Consider the following 13,198-nt stretch of genomic DNA (forward strand, 5'->3'; position numbering starts at 1 on the left):
GGCGTTTGCTGGATCTGATATTTCTATCGACAAACTGCAATTGTTATTATGTCTGTTTACGGCGCTTTCTGAAATGTTTAAAAATAAATCTAAAATAACCAGTTTTACACCGCCGAAAGTAAATTTAATCGTGAGGGAAAAGAAGTGAAACTGATTTAGTTTTAAAAAAATGTTTTTTAAGAATTAATTTTTTTTTAAGAAATAGCAGCGGGATAGCCGCGTTCACCTTCAGACCAGACCAACATGACAGAGCGGACCCCCCTCCTCCACTACCGGCTGTGCACCAGCGTGAATGAGTCCGAGCCGCGGTCCCCCCCGGCCGGCCAGGCCCCGGAGCGGCGGCCCGGCAGCCCCCGGGCGAGGCCCGCCGGCCCGCAGCGGCAGCAGAAGAAGCTGTCGACGTTCTTCGGGGTGGTTATCCCTACGGTGGCCCAGAACTGCCTAACAGAAAGTAACGTCACAGTGAGCTGTGGAGGGAGCATGGTTTTCTACAAGAGAAGCTAGCAGCAGCGTTGCCAGATTGGGCGGTTTTGGGTGTAAATTTGTGGTCAAAAATGCATAATTTGGGCGGTTTTAAGGTCGGTTCAGCGGGTTTTTTCCCACTCATGAACATATAATAGCGGCCTACGTTAGGCCGTGTGGCTTTTGGAGTTCTACTGAAGCTCCGTGAACGGCAGAGCTTAATGGACCGGGCTCTGTCATCTAACCTGTTGTTGGGGGAGTGCAACGCCCCGCCTCTTATAAATTGTGTTCATTAAAGCCTGACAGTGTGATCTCTCCACATTTGTTCCCAAGTGTTGGGGACCGCGTGCGTGCGTGAGAGGAAGAGGGAGCGGAAGAAAGGAGAGGAGCACGTGCAGGGACTGGGAGGGTGTGTGGGTGGGTGGGGGGTGTTGGGGACCGAGTGAGTGTGAGAGGAGGGGGCTGAAGAAGGAGAGGAGCGGAGCACGTGCAGCGACAGAGAGGGGTGTGAGTGCAGCGCAGAGGAGAGTGCGTTAACATTGTGTAGCTTCTCTTGTAGAAGAAACATGCTCCCTCCACAGCTCACTGTGACGTTACTTTCTGTTAGGCAGTTAGCCACTCAGCCCAGTGGAAATTTCAGAATAAAAGCACTTCCATTGCAGCTTTACTTCCGTTGTGAGTTAATGTGTTGTGTTGTGAGTTATTGTGTTGTGAGTTATTGTGTTGTGTTGTGAGTTATTGTGTTGTGTTGTGAGTTAATGTGTTGTGAGTTATTGTGTTGTGTTGTGAGTTAATGTGTTGTGTTGTGAGTTATTGTGTTGTGTTGTGAGTTAATGTGTTGTGTGTAAAATTAATGTGTTGTGTGTAAAGTTAATGTGTTGTGTGTAAAGTTAATGTGTTGTGTGTTAAGTTAATGTGTTGTGTGTAAAGTTAATGTGTTGTGTGTAAAGTTAATGTGTTGTTTGTAAAGTTAATGTGTTGTGTTGTGACCCTTCTGGGCCACCGTACTTCTGTGAATTATAACCATATAATTAACTTTGATCAATTTTTTTTCACCATGCAAGGATGGTGACAAGGGGGGGGGGTATTGCAGGGGGGGCGCGGTGGAGTTTAGAAACAAAGGATTTGTATGTTTTTGTCAGTATGGGGGGGGGGGCTCGAAACTATTCTAATCTTCAGAAAGGGGGGCCCTACAGAAAAAGTTTGGGAACCACTGCCTTAAACCTTTATCGAATTTATTTTAGAAATTCTGAAAACTTCACTATGGAAAGATAATTTAAGTTCCCCTTTCTTCTTTAATTATTACAAAACTCTGCAGATACTTAAAACTAGTTCCAAAGCATCCCTTGAAACACATACAATGTGACCAAAGTCAGACGGGTCTTAAAAGATTTCGGAGACGTTACAGCTTCTTGATTTTAACGCACTGTAATTTTTAATTAGTATAACGTTTTCTGTTTTCCTTATTTTACCAGATTTAAAATGATTTTTAGGTGGTATTTCATATTTATGAGCAGACTTCTCTGAGGTAAATAATTTAAACATTAAAATCAAAGACATCAATTTATATGTATGGCTAAATGAAGCGGCAACTGAACTAAGCTTCATGTTAATATCCATGTGTTTTTCCGTTTTTATGTCTTGATGGGTTTGTGACAGATAAATTAAAAATGTAGCTTGATAAAGAAAGACACAAGTTATCCCTCATTTCCCCTTCTCCAGCTTTCTTTTTTTGTTCTTTTTCCTCCACAGTTTTCATTTTCTCCTGCCGTCTTTTGATTCCTGACTCTTCTCATCTTGCTTGTTACAGTATAGGTGCATCGTTTCTCCCCGCCAAACACAGATTTCTGTGGTAATGTCCACATGTTTGGATGTTTTCTTAATTAAGTTTATGTCTCCCAACATTCCAAAATGCAGGGATTTCAAATGAACAAATGCAAATGATTTAAAAATAGATTTGATGTTAAAATGTTAAAATAAATCAGCTGAAAGAAAAACAAAACAATGCAAAATCGTAAAGCTTGTATGAAAAATTCCAATAAGAAACTGTTTGTACAGAAAAAAACGCTTTTATATGAAAAACAAACCCATGAGTGACATTGGTTATTTGCATAGTTTATGTGTTTTTCTTATGCAAAATCTTATGCAAAAATAAATTAATGACTTGGGTGCACCTCTGTGTGTGTGTTTATGTTTGTGTGTGTTTGTGTGTCTGTGTGTGTGTTTGCTCATAAATCAGATTGATGGCAGCCGTAATTAAATTGTATGTGCTCCCAGAGATCAAGCCTCTCTCCAGCAATAATCAGGTGATGCTTGACTGCTTGTGCTCCATTCAGACAGGTTTACCTTTAGCTAGTATTTTTTTAGACTTGAAAAACATCATACAAGCCACCCGAATTCATAGGGTAAAGTGAAATCTCTTTGACTTGTGTCAATGGTGATATTAGGATATTACTCTTGGCTGGTCTGGGTATTTTCAGAAACTGATGATCTACTAAGATTTTCACCCACAACCATCTCTAGGGTTTACAGAGAATGATCCAGAAAAAGGAAAATTTCCAGTGAGCGGCAGTTCCCTGGGTGGAGATGCCTTGTTGATGCCAGCGGTCGGAGGAGAATGGCCAGACTGGTTCCAGCTGATAGAAAGACAAACAGAATCTAATATAACCAGTCGTTACAACCAATGTCTGCAGAAGAGCATCTCTGGACGCACATCACATCCAACCTTGAGACAGATGGACTACAGCAACAGAAGACCACACCGAGTGCCTCTCCTTTCAGCAAAGAACAGGAAACTGAGGCTTCAATTTACACAGGCTGAACAAAATTGGACAATAGGAGATTGGAAAAACGTTGCCTGGTCGGACGAGTCTGTATTCCTGCTGCCACATTTGGATAGTAGGGTCAGAATTTGGTGTCAACATAATGAGAGCATGGATCCACTCTGCCTTGTGTCAACGGTTCAGGCTGGTGGTGGTAGTGTAATGGTGTGGGGGATATTTTCCTGGCACACTTTGAGCCCCATAGTACCAATTAACCTTTACTACAAGGCCACAGCCTACCTATGTATTGTTGCTGACCATGTCCATCCCTTAATGACCGCAGTGTCCCATCTTCTGATGGCTACTTCCAGCAGGATAAGCCAAAAAGCTGTCATAAAGCTGTCATAAACCTGGAATCATCTCAGACTGGTTTCTTGAACATGACAATGAGGTCACTGGTCTCAAATGGTACTAGCAAGGAGTACCCATTAAAATGACAGGTGAGTGGATATAAAGAATATTAAGCTCAAAATTCCATTTCTAAGTATCTCTTTATTCAAATGCCATTTGAAAAAGAACGTATTTGCGGCAAAGAAAATAGGCTGGGCGGCCCAGGAGATCCCCGCTTTGCTCCAGTCAAATGCATCCATCCACATGCAGACAAACAGATCCATGTATGTCTTTGTTTTCCTCATCTGAGCTGGAATCTGGCTCAAAATTGTACGGTTGGACAACTCCAATATTGCTCACCATTTTTGTTGCTCCATTACTGTTAGGTTGGGGGTGTGAGGGCCTGTAAGCTAGAGGGTTCTTTAATCTGCTCCAGCAAAATTATTATTATTATTAAGAACCAGATCTGTAGTTGGTGCTTTGGTGGCACAAAGACCAAGCACAGGTTTTTTAAGCACTTAAAGACTTAAACCAAAATTAATACTGGTCTGTCTGGGGTGTGTCTCAGTTGCGTTGGGTAAAAAGGGTCCTTTTCACGACCGTCAGTCGATTTACATTGATTTCGTTGTGTCTCTGGTCCAACCCCCCCCCCCGAGCCCGGAGGAGTGGTTTATCCTGTCACCCCCATGGTAAGTCAAAAGTCAAATAGTTTTTCCTGCTCCCTTCCCTCATCCAACACTCAAATAATCACACCCTATGTTCTTTCCTTTCTAACTGAGTCCTTGTAAAATACATGCTTTGTGGTTTTATCTGTAGTGTTATCGTGCAAGCATGTAATCGTAAATATCAAATTAAGTCTTATAAAGTTTTATTTTGAAAGTACAATAGAAGTTTTTATTTCGAAACCTGGATCTGTTTCCAGTTCCCCGGCTTTTTGTTGCAAAATTGATGTATTAACGGACTGGAAATAGAGCTCCTGCATAAAGCTTGAGTTGCAGTGCGGAGGGACGATGATGTTAACATTCTGATTGATTAATAAACGTTCTATTTTTTGGTGTTAACGTAACACAACAGAGACAGAAATAAGCCTTCAGAATTGGAACCAACATAGTCATCAGTTGGGACAGTAGCCAAGTGGAGCTTTAGGAGACAAGGGGAGATCTGAGAGATAAGAAACCAAGCAGAGGGACTCCAAAGCTCAACTAGAAGCGTGTCTTTAATAGGCTGGATCACAGTTGGTGTCTGCAGCAGGCTCCTGTCCGTGATGTGTAACTGAGTGACAGCATGATGTGACTTTCATTATTCTCTGTAAAGAGCAGACACTTTTTGCTCTGCTTTGTCTCAATTAAAGTTTAAGTGTAATTGCCTTTTTGGTAATGAAGTCACAGCCTGAAAATTTGATTCACTATTTTCAAGCTCTTCCCTTTGCAACCGATATTAACAAACATCTGCAGGCAACCATGACAGACTGCATGAAACAGCTTGCTTACTGCAGCTGAGTTGATGAATTAGTGTCATATACAAGTAGAGCCATTGAGTTTTTTTTTTTGGGGGGGTGGCATTGCTTAAGCCTTAGTCACATAGACCCATACAGCTGCTGTGGCTTTTTGTGTTGTCCGGGCCCATGTAGGGTCACAGAGAGGATCAGCTACATCTTAAGGGAAGCTGCATTTTAAGCAGCTGTGTCTTGCAGTTCCCTCGAGGCTCGTACGACCACCTTAAAGGGCGTCATGAAAATGGACTGTACCATTGATGTACAGGTGGTACTATTGTAGAGTGTTTGTAATGGCAGTGGAAGTTGCACACACTTGTGACATACTGGTGATAATGTTGTGCTTTGTCCTTATGCTACACTCTAAACCAGGGGTCTCAAACTCGCGGCCCGCGGGCTATTTGCGGCCCCCAAGATGATATTTTGCGGCCCCCGCCTCAATATGAAAGTTTAATGTTAATGCGGCCTGCCAGTCTGTGTGAATGACACCTTTTCAGTGTTTGCGAGGCTGACAACCAACCAATACCAGCGGGGTTTATGACTCTTGGGGGCGGGACATTTACCGGGCTTGAAAGCAGGAAAACATTTAAGGCAAGAAACCTGACAGCCCCCTCCCCGGACCACATTAAGGAGTTCCTTACTTTCCTTTTTAGAACGTATTTATTCGCTCGTAATTTTCTAAATCCATGCAGCGGTTGCTGAACTTGTTTCTGGGTCGCATGGACCCGGAGGAGGGTTATGGTTAGGTGCGTGGCGGCGTTCAACCCTGACCGAACGTGTCTCCCGCAGGAGAGTCGGGTCGCTGCGCAGAAAAATGTCCCACACGTACATGCGTGACACCTAACGCGATTTAGTCTGAAAATACGTGTGAAAATGCAATGATAGACGTGAGGGGAGGGGGGGATTTGCATTGAGACTGAAGGAGGACAGGAAGTTGGAGTTGTCCTTCAAATTCAATTTAGTTTTATTATGCCTCTCCCCCTTAGTATGATCTGTTATTGTATCTTTTATATTGATTTTAATGTTTTGTAATGTATGTAGCCATTTTTAAATCAACAGGTATTTTAAATGATTTTAATTGATCACTCAACTACAAAAAACATCAGGACACATTTCCCACAATGCATTGTTTTGTAGTCAATTTGCGGCTTGCAGTCAGTACATTTCCAGCTGCGTTCGCTCAGGTTGGGACTTTGCTGCTCCCGTCCCTTTCTCCTAATATTTTTTTGATGATTGACAGGTGATGATGGAGCAAAAGCAAAAACATCCGTCACACACCAGGCGATCTGTTGCCGCGTTTCCTCCACCTGAGTGATCTCAAACACGCTTATTGTGCATCTTGGCTGCACATATTTGGTGTCACCAACATGAATGTCCATCCGTTTTTTATAAAAAATATAGGAGTGGCTGACCGGCTGCTCTACAATAACGTGTGACCACGGTTTAAATGTGAAAAAGTCATAAGATGGAAAATCCAAAAATGGTTACTGAATTTTGTTTCTCTTTTACTGATTTGTGGTTTAAAGAGTAAACTTAAAAAAAAAAATTCAACACGGACTCAGAATTGGAAGCACATCCTCTCTGACGTCTCCACCTTCAATTTCAAAAAGTCCAAGTCCAGTCCAGACTTAATGAAAATCATCTTTAACCACACTGAGGGTCTCAGTTTGGGAGGAAGTGCTGCCAAGTGTCCAGCAGTAAGAAGACAAGAGAAGCCGTGTTCAGAAGAACCATTGATGGAGGTTACAGAACTGTAGAATTTAAGTCTTCTTTAGTGTTTAATAGTTAGAATTCAACAGTGTTAACTGAACTGTGTTAATAAGAACTTTTAAATTAGAAAACAGCAGACATAGAAGAATAATTAAACAGAAATGTATTACTGATTTATTTACTTATTGATTTTTTTAACGTATTTTATTTGAATGAGTTTTACAAGCAAATTTTGTGCAGAAAAATAATAAATAATAATAATAGAGTATTGTTAACAGTATAGTACATGTTACATACAAATTTATTGGCTCTCAGACACTCACTAGTTGTGTGTGTGCGTTGAAGTTGCGGCCCTCCCTCAGCTAGACCCTGCCGTCAGTGGCCCCCAGGTAAATTGAGTTTGAGACCCCTGCTCTAAACATTAGTTTGGTGCGAGTACTGGCTCCTGATTTCGCAATAATGCTGCATGCACAGAGTGTGCTCATGATACACAAGCCTGTAGGATGTCTACACAAACTACACTCTGATTGTCTAATTTCCTAATTTCTCCACGCAAGATTCTTATCATGTGGACTAACAAGCTTCTTGTGCAGTGCAGAGGTTTTGGGGAGGGTGAATATGAAGAAGATGCTCTCAAGTTCCCTTATGTGAACTCTAAGTTCTCATGACTCTGTGTCCAGACTACTTATAAAATGTGAATTTATAATGTTTTTTTGACAGTTGCTTTTTTCATTTGTTAGCAAACAGCATCAGCAAAGGATTAACCAAATCCTTCACATATAATTTGTGAAATGTTGTTGGTTTCTAAACATGTTTGTACAAACTGCACTAACAATATGTAAACTTCAAATGGAAAAAAAATAACATTTTAGAAGTGACTTTAAACTCATGTGGAGTTTACAAGAAAAATTTAAATTTTATAAAAATGAAGATGCAGTTCTTTGAGACAGTGCTAGCTGCTGCTCCATCCTCCTCCTCATCTGTCATGTTTTGTTCCATTTCAGCCACACCAAATTAAGGAGGAACTGTAGTCTGTTCACTTGCAGTGCTTCGTCAGTCTCTATAGGATTAAATGAGTTTTAGTGGGTGGGACAGTTGAAACACCAAACTGTCAGACTGATTTATGAAGAATCTCCACACAGACTTCCTTTTACTCCAAACTTCCAATAATTTAGCCTGGTGCATGTGTATTTGAACTGTTTGATGACTCATTGGTCAATAATTTAGTTTTTTTTTTTTTTTAAGTTTAACAGGGTGCACAGTCAACGTGAAGGAAAAGTTAAGAGTATAAATTTGCTGCAGTTATGTGGGTCACCACAGACATTGAGGAATTTCACAGGCGTCTCCTACATTACCAAACACTCACTTCAACAAATTAATCTCATACAGGTAAAAAAAAACATCTGATCAAGGTTACCCCTCCCCTTTTCCACATAAGGGCGCAGTAATGTTGCCAATGAGTGATTTGTTGCAAATGGTGTAACAAAATTGTACGATCATTTAAATCTGGACATTATATGAACACAAAACTCCATAGTGACTCATTGATGCTAAACTTTAAACACCCAATTAAATCAGGGCCAAAATTTACCAAGGCCATTGAAAATACATTTGTCCAAATGTGAACGCCCTCTTATTTTTACAGACCAAAGGCTACATAATTTGTTTCATATTAATTAGCCCTGAGCAGTGTTTACCTCTTGCTTGGTAAACTGTTGTTACAACTTCGTAAATTGCTGATATTTTCAGTCAGTTCTTTAACTAGTTTTATCATAAAGTTCCTGGTAAAGTCCTGGAATACCATAAGGAAGTAATCCCAGTAATCTGAGTTTTGATTGGGTGTTAGCAAAGTGACAACATTTTCCTTCTTCCCCTTTGGCTGCTTCCTTTAGGAGGCGCCACTGTGACTCATCATCCTCTCCTCTTCATCTCCTCTTTAATGTTCTCCTTTTCTACTTCTATGAACCTCCTCTTTAGTCTTCCACAGGTCTCTTTCCTAGTATCTCCAACCTCAGCTTCTTTTTACCAACATAATCTGTGTTCCTCCTCTCAATGTGTCTAAACCATCTCCATCTGTTTCCCTGCTCCAAAACATCTACCATTATATGTTCCTCTGATAGATTCATTCCTGATCCTATCCATCCTGGTCACTCCCATCCAAGCATCTTCAGCTCCCTTCCACTTAAAAATTGAACCAGAACACATCTTCTCCATTCCTCAGATATCCTCTCACTTTCCAAGATCTTGTCAAAGAGTTGATCTCTGTCCTTGATCACCCTGACATCCTGAATATCCTTCCATCTTTCTGCCTCACCTATACAAATCCACCTCAACCTGCCACACAAGTCCTCATACAACCATCATCATCACTTTGTGTTGCATCCTCTGTCTTTTCAGCATCAGACTTTGTCAACAAATAATAATGAAAATAGGGTTGAATCCCTTATTTTTTTTAAAAAGAAGTTTGTTGAATTTTTATTTGCAAAATGCAATGCTGTAATTTATTGTTTGTGGAGAAAAAAACCCTTTTTAGCTTGAGCCTGAAGGTTTTGTAAATGTTGTTGGTATTTCCTGAACCTTACAGCTAATGAGGTGTTTGTTTTGGTCTAGAAGCAGATGGGATGTCATTGGTTAAAGATCTAACACCATTTACTTGCAGAATATATTAAAATGCAACTTCTCATGGCTTCACATGTCTGTGGGTTACAACAAGCAACTATACTGTGTTGGTGAAAACTTATTTGATGTGTTTTGACTTTAATTTCTGAGCAGAATAGTAGCACTTACAAACAAAGCCTCACAGTCCATCATGTTTCCTGTTTTCTATCATCCATGTTGTTGTGTTCTGATGTAGCCGCTAGGGGGCGATGTAAGATATAAGGAGGAGAAGAAGGAGAAAGGAGAGAAGAGGAAGTTTTTTTTTTTTTTTTTTTTTTTTTTTTTTTTTATTGAAAAAGACAGTTGAGGTTAACAGTTTGAGACAATTGTATACAATTATGCAAAGTGCAAAAACATCGAAAAAAGGTACTGGACATGTACAAACAGCCAATGCAGAATAAAGACAATATAATTTTTTTTTTTTTTACCAATAATACAGAAAAATAAAATAAAATAAATACAAGACATTAAAATAAAATAAAAAATAAATAAAAAAGGGGGGGGGGGGTTTACATAGACATTGCAATTAATCTTAACTTAGGGGGCTATCAAGAAGCTGTAATTTACATATGATACTTTGAAGTTCCATAGCAAGTTTGTTTTCCATGAAGTTTACAGATGAAAAAAAAGAGCAGAGTTCTTTATGAAATGTAGAAAAAAATGGTTTGATTTTAAGGAAACGGCATTTATGTATATAGAATTTACCCAAAATAATTACAACATTCAGAATAAGTTCTGTGTTCTTGTTTTCTAAAATAAACCCAAAAATGATATACTTAATAGAAAAGTCTGCTAAAAGTGGAATCTTGGGGAAAAGCCAATAATGTAAGCTATTCCAAAAGACATCAGAATAAAAACATTCAAAGAAAAGATGCTCAGTTGTTTCAATCTCCACATGACAAAAAGAACAACAATTTTCAGGAATTCCAAACCGTTTTCTTAATAATTCCTTGGAAGGGTAAATACCTGAAAAGGTCTTAAAGTGAACTTCCTTGGCTTTAGGAGGAATGGGGAGTTTTAAATATTTAGTTCGTATTTGTTTCTTTTTTGAATTATTAAAATATTGGGTTATATAATTTGGATTTGAGATGTAGGGAAAGGACGTTACAATAAAATATTCTCTGATTTGAAGGTTTGGGAGTTTGGCAGTTGCTATGTTGTGTCCATTAATCAGAAGCTTGGGGACAGTAGGATGTCTGTAGATGTCATTATGAAACAAATCAGAAACTGAGCTCACAACATTTTGAGGAATGGCCTTAATAATTTTTTCAAAATCTTTTCTATTCGTTAGTGAACCATATTTAGCTGTGAAATCATCAAAAGACATGAGAGTGGCATTGTCATTAAGAAGATGCATTAAAGACCAAATTCCATTTTCAAACCATGTTGGAACAAAGATAGACTTGTTTCTGATAGTGATGTATCTGCAGTTCCATATGGGAGTGTTGTGTGGACTGTAATTGTGTTTATAAATGAGCTTCCAATACATGAGAACTTGCTGATGAAAAGACGAAAGTTGAATGGGAAGTTTCTTATTGTCAAAATCACAACTGAGTAAAAATTGGATCCCTCCTAGGCTGGAAAATATTTTATTAGGAACAATGAACCAAATACTATTTTGATTCCTAATAAATGATTTTAACCAGTTTATTTTTAAGGTGCCATTAAGGCTGTTAAAGTCTATGGCTTGAAGACCTCCATCTTCATATTTTTTAGTCAGCGTACCTTGTTTAACATAGTGTGTTTTCCTTTTCCATATGAAGTTAAAATTGACTTGATTAATAGATTTGATGGCTTGTTTAGGGACACCTATAGAATAGGTGGGATATATGAATCTTGATATGCTTTCAATTTTGGTGAGGAGAATTCTACCAAAAATAGAAAGATCTCTCTGTGCCCAGTTATTCAGCAGAGTCGAACATTTCTCTAGTTTGTCCCAAACATTCAGTTTTTCCAAGTCTGTTTTGTTATTAGTTATATGCATTCCGAGGTATTTAACTGTGGATTTAATAGGGATATTATAAGCATTCAATAATGTACATGGTTTAATGGGTAAGATCTCACATTTGTTTAGGTTCAATTTGAGGCCTGAAGCTTTTGAAAAGATGTCAATAGTTTTAAGAATCTTGGGGATGTCATGAAGATTATTAAGGAAAATTGTTGTATCATCGGCTAGTTGGCTTATTGAAAATTCAGCATTTGCAACTGTCAGCTTACCAAAGTCAGTATGTTTGATGAGCAAAGACAGCATTTCTGCTGCTGCAATAAAAAGAAGGGGTGAAATTGGGCAACCTTGTTTTATACCTTTGTTGATGTTAAATCTGTGAGACGTCCCCTGAGGTAAACAAACAGAACTACTGGTTTCATAATAAAAAGTTTTAACTGTATTAATAAATTTGTTACCAAAACCAAAGAATTGCAGAGTTTGAAACATGAAATTATGCTCAATCATATCAAAGGCCCTGTAAAAATCTAAAAATAAAATAAAACCGTCTGTATCTATGAGATGTTCATAGTCAATCATATCCAGAACAAGGCGTAAGTTATTATGAATTGAGCGACCTTTAATAAAACCGGACTGCGTTTCAGAGATTATTTGGGTTATGTCTGACTTGAATCTGTTTGAAAATATATGTGTTAGAAGCTTATAGTCAGTATTCAAAAGAGTTATAGGCCTTAAATTATCTAGAAATGTTGGGTCTTTACCCGGCTTGGGAATAAGGGTGATTACACCCTGTTTCATTGTATGTGTTAGAGACCCATTTTGAATAATTTCTTTAAACATTTCAAAAATTAAATCTTTGATATGCTGCCAAAAGAATTTATAAAAGTTACTGGTCAGTCCATCACATCCTGGAGCTTTATCATTGGAGAGACAGCTTAAAGCCTTCTCTAATTCCTGCAAAGTTATTTCTGAATCACAAGAATTTCTAAAATTGTCATCAATCTTAGGAATGAAATCTTTGTCTGGAAAAAAGTATTATTGTGGGATTCGGAATAAGATGACGAGTACAAATTACTATAAAATGAACTTATTTCTTTAGAGATCATTTGAGGATCAGAGCATAATTGATTATTAATATGAAGTTTCTTTATAGTATTCTTCTCTTGCCTCTTCTTTTCTAGATTACAGAAATAAGAAGTACTCTTTTCACCAAGCTCCACCCATTTTGCTCGGGATCTGATGAAGGCTCCTTTCGCTTTTTTAATATAAATATCGTCAAGAGAACACTGTAAAATGCTTCTGCGTTGTTTATCATCCTTGTTGAAAACAGGCTTGGAACAAGTCTGATTTAACTCAGTCAAAATTTCAGTTTCTTTATGCTTATAATGTTTTGCAATTAATTTGCTATGTTTAATGGCAGTTTGACGTACTTTGAATTTAAAGAATTCCCACTTATCAGTGTAAGATTTTAGGGTTGAATCACTATTTATTGTTTCTAATAATGCAATAACAGCATTACAGAAAGTTTCATTAGTGAGAAGTGAAGAATTAAATTTCCAGTAGCCTCTTCCAAAGGATTTTTGGATTTGAGAGCTGACATTAAGTTCAATCAAACAGTGATCAGTAAGGGGAGCTTCTGAGATGTTAACGTCTATTTTGTTTTGTAGAAGGTTATTTGAGACTAGCCAGAAGTCAATCCGAGATTTTGAAGATCCATTAGGCTTGAACCAAGAGAATGTTTGTCTGAGAGGATTTTTGATCCTCCAGGGGTCAGAAACA

This window comes from Oryzias latipes, chromosome 13 (genome assembly GCF_053564925.1).
Source record: "Oryzias latipes strain Hd-rR chromosome 13, Olatipes_Hd-rR_3.1".
NCBI lineage: Eukaryota > Metazoa > Chordata > Actinopteri > Beloniformes > Adrianichthyidae > Oryzias > Oryzias latipes.